Source organism: Oncorhynchus nerka, linkage group LG10 (assembly GCF_034236695.1).
Source record: "Oncorhynchus nerka isolate Pitt River linkage group LG10, Oner_Uvic_2.0, whole genome shotgun sequence".
NCBI classification, from domain to species: Eukaryota; Metazoa; Chordata; class Actinopteri; order Salmoniformes; family Salmonidae; genus Oncorhynchus; species Oncorhynchus nerka.
The window spans coordinates 53,946,703-53,962,358 of NC_088405.1; the positions used below are offsets into that span (position 1 = coordinate 53,946,703).

The 15,656-nt window shown below is 42.9% G+C and overlaps 1 protein-coding gene across 4 annotated transcripts in view; it reads right to left on the reverse strand.

Moving 5' to 3' along the window:
• LOC115135628 (neuronal migration protein doublecortin-like) overlaps positions 1 to 7,273 on the reverse strand; it is a 74,697-nt gene extending 67,424 nt beyond the window's left edge. For 2 of the 4 annotated variants that reach the window (XR_010464893.1, XM_065023574.1), the window contains exon 1: positions 7,165 to 7,273. The gene's annotated coding sequence lies outside the window, so the exon portion shown is untranslated. The remainder of the gene's footprint in view (positions 1 to 7,164) is intronic. The other 2 variants (XM_065023573.1, XM_029670527.2) reach the window with 1 other exon arrangement.
• Positions 7,274 to 15,656: the final 8,383 nt, after the last annotated feature.

Consider the following 15,656-nt stretch of genomic DNA (forward strand, 5'->3'; position numbering starts at 1 on the left):
ACCCATTACTGTGCCACTCTGAATGGGCAGAGACCACCCATTACTGTGCCACTCTGAATGGGCAGAGACCACCCATTACTGTGCCACTCTGAATGGGCAGAGACCACACATTACTGTGCCACTCTGAATGGGCAGAGACCACCCATTACTGTGCCACTCTGAATGGGCAGAGAGGAACCATTACTGTGCCACTCTGAATGGGCAGAGACCACCCATTACTGTGCCACTCTGAATGGGCAGAGACCACCCATTACTGTGCCACTCTGAATGGGCAGAGAGCACCCATTACTGTGCCACTCTGAATGGGCACTCAGCAGCCACCCTCTCTGCCATGTTCACATCTCACCCCAGTCATGAGTCTCTCCGCCGTGGGAGGAAAGAAGGCATCGGGAAGGTCATCGGTGCCACGCCCTACCCTGGATCATGCTGGGAGTCCTGCCCTGGTCAGACTGGCAGTTTGTCTATTCGCTCCAATAAAACCTTTCCATGGCGGGCATTCATGAGTGGAACGAGCGTTTCGGTGAAAACTAGCCGACTGCAGAGCAGACAAAGAAACACGTCAGAGTCGTTCTACTCCAGCGGGGCAGGTTGCGTCGAAACAGCGACGCACAAAACCCCCTTTCTAATGAATCTCATTAGCCATCTCTGTGTGATACAATCAAAATGAATAGAATTCCTCTGTACGAGATGGAAAATGTGTGGTTATGACGACCACACAGTAGAGCTTGATGGAAGCTGCTGCATGACAGAACAAAGACTGCAATACTATAGCGGTATACACGTGGTCTGGCACAGCCACAAACACAAACGCAGACACAGACAAAAAATACTAACACAGACATACACACAGACACAAATGCAGACACAAACGCAGACAAAAATACTAACACAGACATACACACAGACACAAACGCAGACACAAACGCAGACACAGACAAAAAATAGTAACACAGACATACACACAGACACAAATGCAGACACAAACGCAGACACACACAAAAATACAAACACAGATATACACACAGACAAAAATGCAGACACAAACGCAGACAGAGACAAAAAAATACAAAACACAGATACACACACAGACAAAAATGCAGACACAGACAAAAAATACAAAACACAGATACACACACAGACACAAATGCAGACACAGACAAATAATACAAAACACAGATACACACACAGACACAAATGCAGACACAGACGAAAAATACAAAACACAGATACACACACACAGACACAAACGCAGACAAAAAATACAAAACACAGATACACACACAGACACAAACGCAGACACAGACAAAAAATACAAAACACAGATACACAGACACAAATGCAGACACAGATGAAAAAATACAAACACAGATACACACACAGACACAAACGCAGACACAGACACAGCAGCCATACTGTACTGTATATGACCTGTGAATGAGGTTAGCTGCAGCGGGATGAACCTCATCCACACCTGCCTAGAATGTGCTGATACCCACGTCTGGGCTGTCTGGCTGTATTTGTATCAGGCATACATCTTCTCTGTAAAGACACGCAGCAGATAACAGGAAGTAGTGGCTTTGTTTTTAACAATGCAAGTTACCAGGTATGAGATTTCTTTCTATTTCAACGTCTTCTATCAAAATACAGTAACTATCAGGTAAAACAGAATCCCCACTCTAGGGACAATATGGGTGTCCTGGGATACACTGTGTCAGCCAATAGGCTATTGTGCTCTGTCTAGCTCCAGGCCTTGTCCTACACAACGCTATGATGCAATTTCCTACATCTTTCAACCTTCGTCAATAGCCCCTCACACTCAGTTGCCCAAAATGGCCTCTTCTAAACAATGCTGATCAATAACCACTTGTCAATAATCCTATCCGCTTTCAGGCCCCTCGTTCACAAACAAAGCATTTGTCAATATCGCCCCCAGTCTGAGTCACAGGATACGGGCCAGTAGGGTGTTGTGTTGAAGTGGGCAGGAGGTGTGGCGGCTACAGGAGGCAGGAGCAGGTGATGTATGATAAACAGCAGTCATCTTTGACAGCCTGACCTCCTCCCCACAGCCCACTGAGCCCCGTCCTCTGGAGCCCCCACCGAGACCACATCCCCTTCCTGGAGTGGACACAACAGAACAGATGCCAGAGGGAACAAGAAACATAACAGCACCCTCTCCTCCCCCCCACCCCCTCCCCACCCCCCCCCCATCTACTAACACCACATCCCCCTGCCTGATGACATCCCAGGAGAAGCCCTTTTCATGTGACCTTAACTCATCCCATCTAAAAAATATATTGTTCCTGTTGTGAGGCCCCTGGGGCACTTCTATATCCTGTCGAGAATGAGATTTGTCTGCTAAATTCTTAATGCAGTATTAGTATAAGAACGAGGCTGGAGGTGCTGCTCTCTGGAGAAATGTAGCAGAAGCAGGCCTGTGTTTAAGAATAGGGTTAGAGGAGCAGAATCACAACTGATTCACTGGTGACTAACTGACACCCTTCCAGAGCTGCTGCGGTGGCCTGCTTCACTCGGGTACAACGAACTCCACAGACGGATTCTTCAGACTATTGTCTGTGAACACTGATTGATATGTAGACGATCGACGATTCGGTAATTCGCTGATACAGACTGAGTCTCGGATGAAACGCGCAACGGTGTCCCATTCTAACGTGGCACCTATAGTGTGCACCTCAGTGCACCATGTGGTGGAATCAACTTTTAAACAGCACACACACCCTGTGTCCTAGTTATATTTAGCTGGACAGTTATTGGATTTCTCGGGGTTAGATCTGGTGTTGTCGGTTTGATTATTGGTGGGACTGAAATCCCCTATCTAAAAAAAACACACAAAAACAGCCACCTGACAGTAGCCAATTAGCTGCCCCTATTCACCATACCCCTACCCAACCCAGTTTCCAGTATGTACTAAAACACAGACCCGCACCTGGGGAGGGAGATGATGTTAGTGCATATCTGACCACTGATCAACCCAGGAGTTGGCACACGTTGTTATGTCAACACATTCAGTCCACCTTGGTCATCATTGTGTAGACTAGAAGCTGCTCCCTGTGACTTCTAAAGCTCGGATCTGTGCCAGGGGGACGGACGGATGGACGGACAGACAGACAGAGTCCAGGCCTTGAAGCAGATTTACCAATTAAAGCCTGGCCACTTCCTGCCAAATCCACACCTAGTGGCTGTGACCAGTGACCACATCTCGATAAGCTCAGACAAAGACAAAGACAAAGACATGCAGGCAGCCTAACCCCTCAACATCTCTATCACCCAACTCTTTCCACATACAATGCCCACACATGGGTCAGCTGCTGGGTAATGGCAACCCCATTTAGACTCCATGGTTTAACAGGGACATGTTAACCCGTTTCTGCGTAAACAGTGATTGTGTGAGACTGCCAACGCCCCAATGGCAAAGGCCATGAAACTCACTGCTTTTAATGGTGAAATACTGATTGTGATTTATATGTCCTCCTCCCCTAATCCCTCAATAGCCCTGAAACACATATGTGCCCTTCATGGAGATAAACAGAGGACCACATTGTCCCCACCCAGGGATGTGGCTGGGACCACCCCTCCCCCGCCCACCCTCGACCTGCAGAGCACGGAGTCTGACTGGGGTTTTATGACAGCCAGGCCTTGGGATGCATGGGATGGGGATTGGGGTGGGACCGAGGGAGGGACCAGAGTAGGATGGGTTAAGGGCAGTGGTACTCCTCCTGACAGACAAGAGGTAAATCACTGACCCTCTCCTCATGACATCACTGGAGACAGCCCATCGTCTCACAGAGACAACCCCATTACTTTCACTACTATTACTACTGTAGTACTACTATATCACCACTACTACTGATGTAGTACTACCCTATCACTACTACAACTGCTGTAATACTAATCTATCACTACTACTACTAATGTAGTACTACTCTATCACTACTACTAGTGATGAAGTACTACTCTATCACTACTACTACTGTAGTACTACTATATCACTACTACTACTGTAGTACTACTCTAGCATTACTACTACTACTGTAGCACTACTCTATCACTACTACTACTGATGTAGTACTATTCTATCACTACTACTACTGCTGCAGTACTACTCTATCACTACTACTACTCTAGTACTACTCTATCACTACTACTACTACTTTAGCAATACTCTATCACTACTACTACTGATGTAGTACTATTCTATCACTACTACTACTGCTGTAATACTACTCTATCACTACTACTACTGTAGTACTACTCTATCACCACTACTAGTAATGTAGTACTACTCTATCACTACAACTACTACTACTACTACTGTAGTACTACTCTATCACTACTACTACTGATGTAGTACTACTCTATCACTACTACTACTGCTGTAGTACTACTCTATCACTACTACTACTACTGTAGTAATACTATATCACTACTACTACTACTGTAGTACTACTCCATCACTACTACTACTGCTGTAATACTACTCTATCACTACTACTACTACTATAGTACTACTCTATCACTACTACTACGTCGGTACTACTCTATCACTACTACTAGTGATGTAGTATTACTCTATCACTACTACTACTATAGTACTACTCTATCACTACTACTACTATAGTACTACTCTATCACTACTACTGCTCTAGTACTACCATATCACTACTACTACTGATGTAGTACAACTCAATCACACCTACTAGTGATGTAGTACTACTCTATCACTACTACTGTAGTACTACTCTATCACTACTACTACTACTATAGTAGTACTCTATCACTACTACTACTACAGTATTACTACTCTATCACTACTACTACTGATATAGTACTACTCTATCACTACTACTACTACTACTGTAGTACTACTACTCTATCACTACTTCTACTACTGTAGTACTACTATATCACTACTACTACTGCTGTAGTAATACTATATCACTACTACTACTGCTGTAGTACTATATCACTACTACTACTGCTGAAATACTACTCTATCACTACTACTACTGATGTAGTACTACTCTATCACTACTACTACTGATGTAGTACTACTCTATCACTACTACTACTACTGTAGTACTACTCTATCACTACTACTACTGATGTAGTACTACTCTATCACTACCACTACTACTGTAGTACTATTCTATTACTACTACTACTGTAGTACTACTCTATCACTACTACTACTACTGCTGTAGTACTACTCTATCACTACTACTACTACTAATATAGTACTACTCTATTACTACTACTACTGCTGTATAACTACTCTATCACTACCACTACTACTGTAGTACTACTCTATCACTACTACTACTGTAGTACTACTCTATCACTACTACTACAACTGTAGTACTACTCTATCACTACTACTGCTGCTGTAGTACTACTATATCACTACTACTACTACTACTACTACTACTACTGTAGAACTACTCTATCACTACTACTACTGCTGTAATAATAGTATATCACTACTACTACTACTGTATTACTACTCTATCACTACTACTACTGATATAGTACTACTCTATCACTACTACTACTGTAGTACTACTACTCTATCACTACTTCTACTACTGTAGTACTACTCTATCACTACTACTACCGTAGTAATAATTTATCACTACTACTACTGCTGTAGTAATACTATATCACTACCACTACTGCTGTAGTACTAGTCTATCACTACTACTACTGATATGGTACTACTCTATCACTACTACTACTGATGTAGTACAACTCAATCACACCTACTAGTGATGTAGTACTACTCTATCACTACTACTACTACTATAGTACTACTATATCACTACTACTACTGTACTACTCTACCACTACTACTACTGCTGTGATAATACTATATCACTACTACTACTACTGTATTACTACTCTATCACTACTACTACTGTAGTAATACTGTATCACTACTACTACTGATGTAGTACTATATCACTACTACTACTGCTGTAGTAATTACTATATCACTACTACTACTGCTGAAGTACTACTATATCACTACTACTACTGCTGTAGTAATACTATATCACTACTACTACTGCTGTAGTACTATATCACTACTACTACTGCTGAAGTATTACTATATCACTACTACTGCTGTAGTAATACTGTATCACTACTACTAGTGCTGTAGTACTACTCTATCACTACTACTACTGTAGTAATACTATATCACTACTACTTCTGCTGTAGTACTACTATATAATTACTACTACTGCTGTAGTAATACTATATCACTACTACTACTACAGTAGTGCTACACTACACTACTATTAGTAATACTGCATTCAAACATGAGCACACTCATATAATGTATCAATACTAGTGTTATTACTAGACTAATGACTCGCCCCAGTGCATTCCCACCACCAGAGCAGAAATTACAGGAGTGGCCCCGAACTATTGAAATATTTAAATTGCCATCCCCATAATGTCCAGACCCCTACTCATAGGGCAACCCCAACAGTTAATGTCATTCAAACCCTAAATATATATTTTTTTATTAATGTGTCAAATAATACATGCTCTCACCAGGCGTACCTAACACAGGGCAGTGCGCACACTGAAGCAGATAGACAGCAAGGCTGTTATATTGTGTGATAGTGACATGTCTAACTGCACCACAGAGATGTGAGCCTGAGTCTGTGCCACCACCATTCCCACCACTACAGCCGCCCATAGAAAAAAAAACGGATCATTCTACCTGCCCGCCAGCGTTCTGTATCCCCATCACAGCTGATCTGTGTAACACTAAGCCAGTCTTAGCTGGTTTTAAGTCATATTCAAAAAAAGAAAAAAGTTTCTCTGTACCCCCTCTCTCATTTGTGTAACAAGAAAACCCATCAGTAGTGCCCATGATCTTAAAACAGTGCAGTGGTCGCAGTACCCTGCATACAGATGAGCTGTGTTAGTTGTGTACTAACGGGTACGCGCACACCTACAACCACCTGCTCAGCTAACTGCCTAAATAGCTTACAATTCGAACAATCCTCAGAAGTGTCCAATAATCAAAACAACAGATCAACACACCGTCAGAAACAGAAGTAAAATACCAAAATAATATGTTTTGGCCATTTAACTATGTTTAACCCAAGTATATAGTATCCCACTAACGGTACTCACCCGCGCTGGAGTGTATGGAGTGAAGTGGGTGGGTGTGGATGCTGCAGGAAAGCGGCACGAGCTCTTTTTGCCTTTGTCTGCCTCGCTCTAGTCCATGAGCTGTGCATACCTGACCGGCTGCACTGCTGGGTCCTAAAGCCGACCGTTGCTGAATCCGCCCTAGCAAGGCAATGGCACAGACCGGTATGTTAGGGTATTTCTCACAAAAGGATGACGTAAACCTTTTCAAAGCTGCAAAATGTTTACTTTCGGACTATTACTGTGTCATGATTAATACTTGTTCTAATTCAGATATCCATGTAAGCTATAATGCTGCCTAATGAAATCATAAATACTCATCTGAAGAAAGAAAAACTGCATTTAATCCCTGTGTTTTGAGAAAATCATGCCTCCATTTCATTCCTCTATTTTACCACTTCTATTGTAAGGTAATGTAGTGCTGATAATCCCTAACAACAGATTGAACTGGGTGGGTGTTGCGCCTCTCTTCACACCATACATGTTACAGCATATTTCCAGAGGCAGAAACAGCAGGATAATAAATTGATATATTTGCAGTTGAGTGTGTGTGTGTGTGTGTGTGTGTGCGTGCGTGCGTGCGTGTGTGTGTGCGCGTGCGTGAGCTGGCTTCAGAAGGTAAAAGCCCATTATGTACACCACTGCCAGAGATAGAGGAGAGAGGATAGCTCTAAGAGCTGATGTCCTTCCAGATAAGAGGCTATGACATGACAAAGCAGGACTGCAGTCACCCACCCTCTGAATATGGGATGCATCTGCCATGTGTATCGGGTGGAAGTGGAGGTGTCTATGAGCACCTGTGTTTGCGGCTGTGTGTTTGTATTAACTCGTCATGCAATCCAGTCGTGTGCGTAGTGAACTGAGACAAAGTCATCAGTGTGCATCTCTTTGAAACTAATCAGTAATGACGTTGTGATTCTGGGCCCCTATGGGGAGTATGGATAAAAGCCTTAAACACCTCAATGCATCTGTCCAATCTGCTTTCCTTCTGTGAAGTTTTTTTTTGTTGAAAAAAACAGGCCCTTTAAATCAAATCTGTGTCTTGGCCCAGTCAACAACACACACCATCACCCTGTGCTGACAGGGTATCAAATACACACCAACACCTCTTTATAAGGCTCCTGTCACCATCAATAACAAAACAGCTCTCCATCAGATAAATGATCCATTGGACTCTGTCCAAGTGAGTCTCTATAGAATTTGATCTAGCGGATGTCATACTGAATTTACAGGCTGTACATGGCTATGTAAAATGTACCATAAAATAAGAGTATGGTGTAATGTAGTGTTGATGTTAGTGGCATCCTCTGACATGGCAGTGCAGGCATAAAGTGTAGACAAAGTGCAACCCGGTCTCGGAGTGTTTCGTATCATTCTGTACGTAAATCTGAGCCATTTAGCCATTTAGTTTGATACGTTACATTTTGTATGGTATGTATTTTATTTGTAGATGTCTATTTCCCATTTTGTATGAAAGGTTACGAATTATAATCTGTATTATACATTACAATTTGGAAAACGTACACATTGGGTTAAGTTTAGAAGTTAAGTTCAAGGGTTAAGGTTAGGGTTTGGGCTAGAGGAAGGGTTAGCTTAAAGGGTTAAGGTTATGGTTAGGTGAAGGGTTAGCTAAAAGGGTTAAGGTTATGGTTAGGTGAAGGGTTAGCTAAAAGGGTTAGGGGAAGTGTTAGCTAAAAGGGTTAAGGTTGGAGTGAGGGGAAGCGTTAGCTATCATGCTAAGTAGTTGCAAAGTAGCAAGTAGCTGAAAAGTTGCTAAAACGCTAAAGTTTTCAGTGATGAGTTTCAAACTTGCAACCTTACATCTTTAGAACGCTATTCCAGTGCACTTGATCCCTGCTTCTCCTATGACCCATCAACAGGCCAATGTGTGTCAGGGAAGAAAAAATCGTGTCAGAGTAGAATGACAAAAAAAAGAACACAAAAACACCTACCCAGACAGGTATGAAAACTGAAACAGTGGGTGGTGACTTCGGAGACCATGTGGACCGCTGGAGCAAAGTGAACGTTGATTTTCTCCATCTGTGAAACTATTTCAGTCGGATATGGGTTTCCAATATATTTCAAAGAAACTGCCACCAACAACCTTTATAAAGAAATAGTTTTGAAGTGATCCTGTAGTTCACAATAAGAAATGACCTGTGCCCATTTTCATACCACAGAAACCCCCAAGCTCTGTCTCTGTAACAAGAGAGAGCTATACTACAGTTTAATGTTTCATGCTCTCTGGCAGAGTTGGTGCCCAGAACATGGGAAGGGTGGAGGGCCGTTCTTGTCATTTTTCATTTGTTTCTCTATCCATTGTGTTTCTTTGGTCGATACAGAGAATGGTTTGTATATACACTTCTCAAAAAAATAAAGGGAACACTAAAATAACACATCCTAGATCTGAATGAATGAGATATTCGTCTTAAATACTTTTTTCTTTACATAGTTGAATGTGCTGGCAACAAAATCACACAAAAATGATCAATGGAAATCAAATTTATCAACCCATGGTTGGAGTCACACTCAAAATTAAAGTGGAAAACCACACTACAGGGTGATGTAATGTCCTTAAAACAAGTCAAAATGAGGCTCAGTAGTGTGTGTGGCCTCCACGTGCCTGTATGACCTCCCTACAACACCTGGGCATGCTCCTGATGAGGTGGTGGATGGTCTCCTGAGGGATCTCCTCCCAGACCTGGACTAAAGCATCCGCCAACTCCTGGACAGTCTGTAGTGCAATGTGGCGTTGGTGGATGGAGAGAGACATGATGTCCCAGATGTGCTCAATTGGATTCAGGTCTGGGGAACGGGCGGGCCAGTCCATAGCATCAATGCCTTCCTCTTGCAAGAACTGCTGACACACTCAAGCCACATGAGGTCTAGCATTGTCTTGCATTAGGAGGAACCCAGGGCCAACCGCACCAGCATATGGTCTCACAAGGGGTCTGAGGATTTCATCTCGGTACCTAATGGCAGTCAGGCTACCTCTGGCGAGCACATTGAGGGCTGTGCGGCCCCCAAAGAAATGCCACCCCACACCATGACTGATCCACCGCCAAACCGGTCATGCAGGAGGATGTTGCAGGCAGCAGAACGTTCTCCACGGCGTCTCCAGACTGTCACGTCTGTCACATGTGCTCAGTGTGAACCTGCTTTCATCTTGGCGAATTTGCCAATCTTGGTGTTCTCTGGCAAATGCCAAACGTCCTGCTCTGTGTTGGGCCCCCACCTGTGGACGTCGGGCCCTCATACCACCCTCATGGAGTCTGTTTCTGACCGTTTGAGCAGACACATGCACATTTGTGGCCTGCTGGAGGTCATTTTGCAGGGCTCTGGCAGTGCTCCTCCTGCTCCTCCTTGCACAAAGGAGGAGGTAGCGGTCCTGCTGCTAGGTTGTTGCCCTCCTACGGCCTCCTCCACGTCTCCTGATGTACTGGCCTGTCTCCTGGTAGCGCCTCCATGCTCTGGACACTACGCTGACAGACACAGCAAACCTTCTTGCCACAGCTCGCATTGATGTGCCATCCTGGATGAGCTGCACTACCTGAGCCACTTGTGTGGGTTGTAGACTCCGTCTCATGCTACCACTAGAGTGAAAGCACCGCCAGCATTCAAAAGTGACCAAAACATCAGCCAGGAAGCATAGGAACTGAGAAGTGGTCTGTGGTTATCACCTGCAGAACCACTCCTTTATTGGGGGTGTCTTGCTAATTGCCTATAATTTCCACCTGTTGTCTATTCCATTTGCACAACAGCATGTGAAATTTATTGTCAATCAGTGTTGCTTCCTAAAAGGACAGTTTGATTTCACAGAAGTGTGATTGACTTGGAGTTACATTGTGTTGTTTAAGTGTTCCCTTTATTTTTTTGAGCAGTGTATATCCCATGGAGTTCAAAAGCCTGAAAATAGAGCACCTAACTTCTTCTCTACAAATGTTCATCCTATTTAACTCTGTGAAATGACATAACCACAGTTGGTTGTTTCAGAGGGATAATACAAGGATAAGACTGGTCGCCTTAGAAAGCTAACATTGGTCCTTTCTAGAGGGGTCACTGTGGTTTTGACTGCCCCCCTCCCCTCAGGCGTAAAATACACTTTCGGACTCAGCTGTTGCTGCATTCTGGAGCCTCTCCTGTGCATGTCACACATAACTCTAATTCAGTCTGACCGCTGCCTCCTCAGCACCTCCCTCAGCTGTCTGAGAGGGGCTGCCTCCTGCCTGCAGAGCGCCGGGCCACAGACAGGAGGGGCAGTGGGAAGAGGGGCAGATTTGGACATTAGCCACTCAATGGGGTGCTGTGTCACATAATGCTTCAGGCAAACTGAACACGTGCCGTGCCTCGTTCAAAAGCTGTTGTGGATTAGTCTTCTTTGGGCTTCACTTCAAAATAATTTGGACATATGTTTACCAACGCAGAGGACCCCAAAATCAGACGAAGCTGTTTGTGTTTTCCTTTTGACTCCTAGCTTTTTGTACACATACTATTTCAACATGAGTCAATTATCAATATGTTCAAATGACGAACATATTCTTTACAGTGAACTAAATGTTATTTTGTCAGTAGGAATAGTAAACACCTTGAAAAACGCCAAGTAGAAGGGAGCATCTCTGCAGATGGAGGTACTGCTCCTGTGACAGGGGTGAGTGGGATATGACTGAGACTGAGAAACTCACAGCTGGTGTTTTTGGGAAACATGATAAAAAAAGCAGGAGGGCCTGTAATGGGGAGGGGCATGGTATCTTCGTGAGGGGGGCTGCTATGACGACGAATGAACGAGGATGTAAACAGACGATGGGTCATGGAGGCAGATGTCCAACAGGCTGGCAGAAAGAGGCACTGCCCAGGCTGGTAAAGCTATAGGAGACAGGTGGACGGGGGGGGTCCTGGCTGCTTAGACCTCATAGTGAATGTGAGACCCAGTAGGGTATTCCTTACATCAGGATCCACATATGCCCGCAGAAACTCACCCACTATTCTTCTGTAAAACAGGGGAAATGGTCGATACTAGACTATATCCAATAATATAGTTGTTGTGTCTCGTCGTCCACTATGCTGTCAATGACACCATACACATGAAAACGTTTATTTTGCTTTCAGCCGTGATCAAATAAGGATCATATCCTGGAAATGGATTCCATAATTCAGTTTGTGCTAAATTTCATTTTATTACCCTGGTGGTGTGTGTTTCTAGAAAACCACCAGCTGCTTCCGTCTATTATGTCACAAAGAATCCGATCATACAAAAAGTTAATTATGCATATTATTACATACACTACCAGCCAAAAGTTTGGACACACTTACTCATTATTTTCTACATTGTAGAATACTAGTGAAGACATCAAAACTATGGAATAACACATATGGAATCATGTAGTAAGAAAACAAGTGTTAAACAAATCAAAATATGTTTTATATTTTAGATTCTTCAAAGTAGCCATCCGTTAACTGGATGACACTTTGGATGCACACTCTTGGCATTTTCTCAACCAGCTTCATGAGGTAGTCACCTGGAATAAATTTTCAATTTAATGATGTGCCTTGTTAAAAGTTAATTTGTGGAATTTCTTTCCATATTAATGCATTTGAGCCAATCAGTTGTGTTGTGACAAGGTAGTGGTAGTATACAGAATATACAGTAGAAGTCGGAAGTTTACATACACCTTAGCCAAATAAATTTAAACTCAGTTTTCACAATTCCTGATATTTAATCATAGTAAAAATTCCCTTTCGTCAGTTAGGATCACCACTTTATTTTAAGAATGTGAAATGTCAGAATAATAGTAGAGAGAATACTTTATTTCAGCTTTTATTTCTTTCATCACATTCTCAGTGGGTCAGAAGTTTACATACACTCAATTAGTATTTGGTAGCATTGCCTTTAAATTGTTTAACTAAATTGTCAAACATTTTGGGTAGCCTTCCAAAAGCTTCCCACAGTAAGTTGGGTGCATAATGGCTCATTCCTCCTGACAGAGCTGGAGTAACTGAGTCAGATTTGTAGGCCTCCTTGCTCGCATACACTTTTTCAGTTCTGCCCACAAATTTTCTATAGGTTTGAGGTCAGGGCTTAGTGATGGCCACTCCAATACCTTGACTTTGTTGACCTTAAGCCATTTTGTCACAACTTTAGAAGTGTGCTTGCGGTCATTGTCCTTTTGGAAGACCCATTTGCGACCAAGCTTTAACTTCCTGACTGATGTCTTGAGATGTTGCTTCAATATTTCCACATAAATTTCCTTCCTCATGAAGCCATCTATTTTGTGAAGTGCACCAGTCCCTCTTGCAGCAAAGCACCCCCACAACATGATGCATCCACCCCCGTGCTTCACGGTTGGGATGGTGTTCTTCGGCTTGCAAGCCTCCCCTTTTTTCCTCCAAACATAACGATGGTCATTATGGCCAAACAGTTCTATTTTTGTTTCATCAGACCAGAGGACATTTCTCTTTTTTCTCTTTGTCCCCATGTGCAGATGCAAACCGTAGTCTGGCTTCTTTTGTGGCAGTTTTGGAGCAGTGGCTTCTTCCTTGCTGAGAAGCCTTTCAAGTTATGTAGATATAGGACTTGTTTTAATGTGGATATAGATGCTTTTGTACCTGTTTCCTCCAGCATCTTCACAAGGTCCTTTGCTGCTGTTCTGGGATTGATTTGCACTTTTCGCACCAAAGTACGTTCCTTTCTAGGAGACCGAACGCTTTCCTTCCTGAGCGGTATGACAGCTCCTTTGTCCCATGGTGTTTATACTTGCGTACTGTTTGTACAGATGAACGTGGTACCTTCAGGCATTTAGAAATTACTCCCAAGGATTAACCAGACTTGTGGAGGTCTACAAATATTTTTTTGAGGTCTTGGCTGATTTATTTTGATTTTCCCATGATGTCAAGCAAAGAGGCACTGAGTTTGAAGGTAGGCATTGAAATACATCCGCAGGTACACCTCCAATTGACTCAAATGAGGAAGCTTCTAAAGCCATGACATAATTTTCTGGAATTTTCCAAGCTGTTTCAAGGCACAGTCAACTTAGTGTATGTAAACTTCTGACCCAATGGAATTGTGATACAGTGAATTGTAAGTGAAATAATCTGTCTGTAAACAATTGTTGGAAAAATGACTTGTGTCATGGTCAAAGTAGATGTCCTAACTGACTTGCCAAAACTATAGTTTGTTAACAAGAAATTTGTGGAGTGGTTGAACAACAAATTTTAATGACTCCAACATAAATGTATGTAAACTTCCGACTTCAACTGTAGAGCTATTTGGTAAAAGACGAAGTCCATATTATGACAAGAACAGCTCAAATAAGCAAAGAGAAACAATGGTCCATTATTACGTTAAGACAGGAAGGTCACTCGATACGGAAGATTTTAAGAACTTTGAAAGTTTCTTACAGTGCAGTCTCAAAAACAATCAAGCACTAGGATGAAACTGGCTCTCATAAGGACTGCCACAGGAAAGGAAGACCCAGAGGTACCCCTGCTGCATAAGATAAGTTCATTAGAGTTACCAGCCTCAGAAATTGCAGCCGAAATAAATGCTTCACAGAGTTCAAGTAACAGACACATCTCAACATCAACTGTTCAGAGGAGACTGTGGGAATCAGGCCTTCATGGTTGAATTGCTGCAAAGAAACCACTACCAAAGGACACCAATAAGAAGAAGCGACTTGCTTGGGCCAAGAAACACGAGTAATGGACATTAGACCGGTGGAAATCTGTCCTTCGGTCTGATGAGTCCAAATGTGAGATTTTTGGTTCCAACCGGCGTGTCTTTGTGAGACGCAGAGTAGGTGAACGGAGGATCTCTGCATGTGTGATTCCCACTGTGAAGCATGGAGGAGGAGGTGTGATGTTGTGGGGGTGCTTTGCTGGTGACACTGTCTGTGATTTATTTAGAATTCAAGGCACACTTAATCAGCATGGCTACCACAGCATTCTGCGGCAATACACCATCCCATCTGGTTGGCGCATAGTGGAACCATCATTTGTTTTTCAACATGACAATGACCCAACACACCTCCAGGCGGTGTAAGGGCTTTTTCACCAAGAAGGAGAGTGATGGAATGCTGCATCAGATGACCTGGCCTCCACAATCACCCAACCTCAACCCAAATGAGTTTTTTGGGGATGAGTTGGTCCGCAGATTGAAGGAAAAGCAGCCAACAAGTGCTCAGCATATGTGGGAACTCCTTCAAGACTGTTGGAAAAGCATTCCAGGTGAAGCTGGTTGAGAGAATGCCAAGAGTGTGCAAAGCTGTCATCAAGGCAAAGGGTGGCTATTTGAAGAGTACAAAATATAAACATATTTGGATTTTTTTAACACTTTTTTTGTTTGCTACATGATTCCATATGTGTAATTCCATAGTTTTGATGTCTTCACTATTATTCTACAATGTAGAAAATAGCAAAAATAAATCAAACCCCTTGAATGAGTAGGTGTGTCCAAACTTTTGACTGGTACTGTATATACA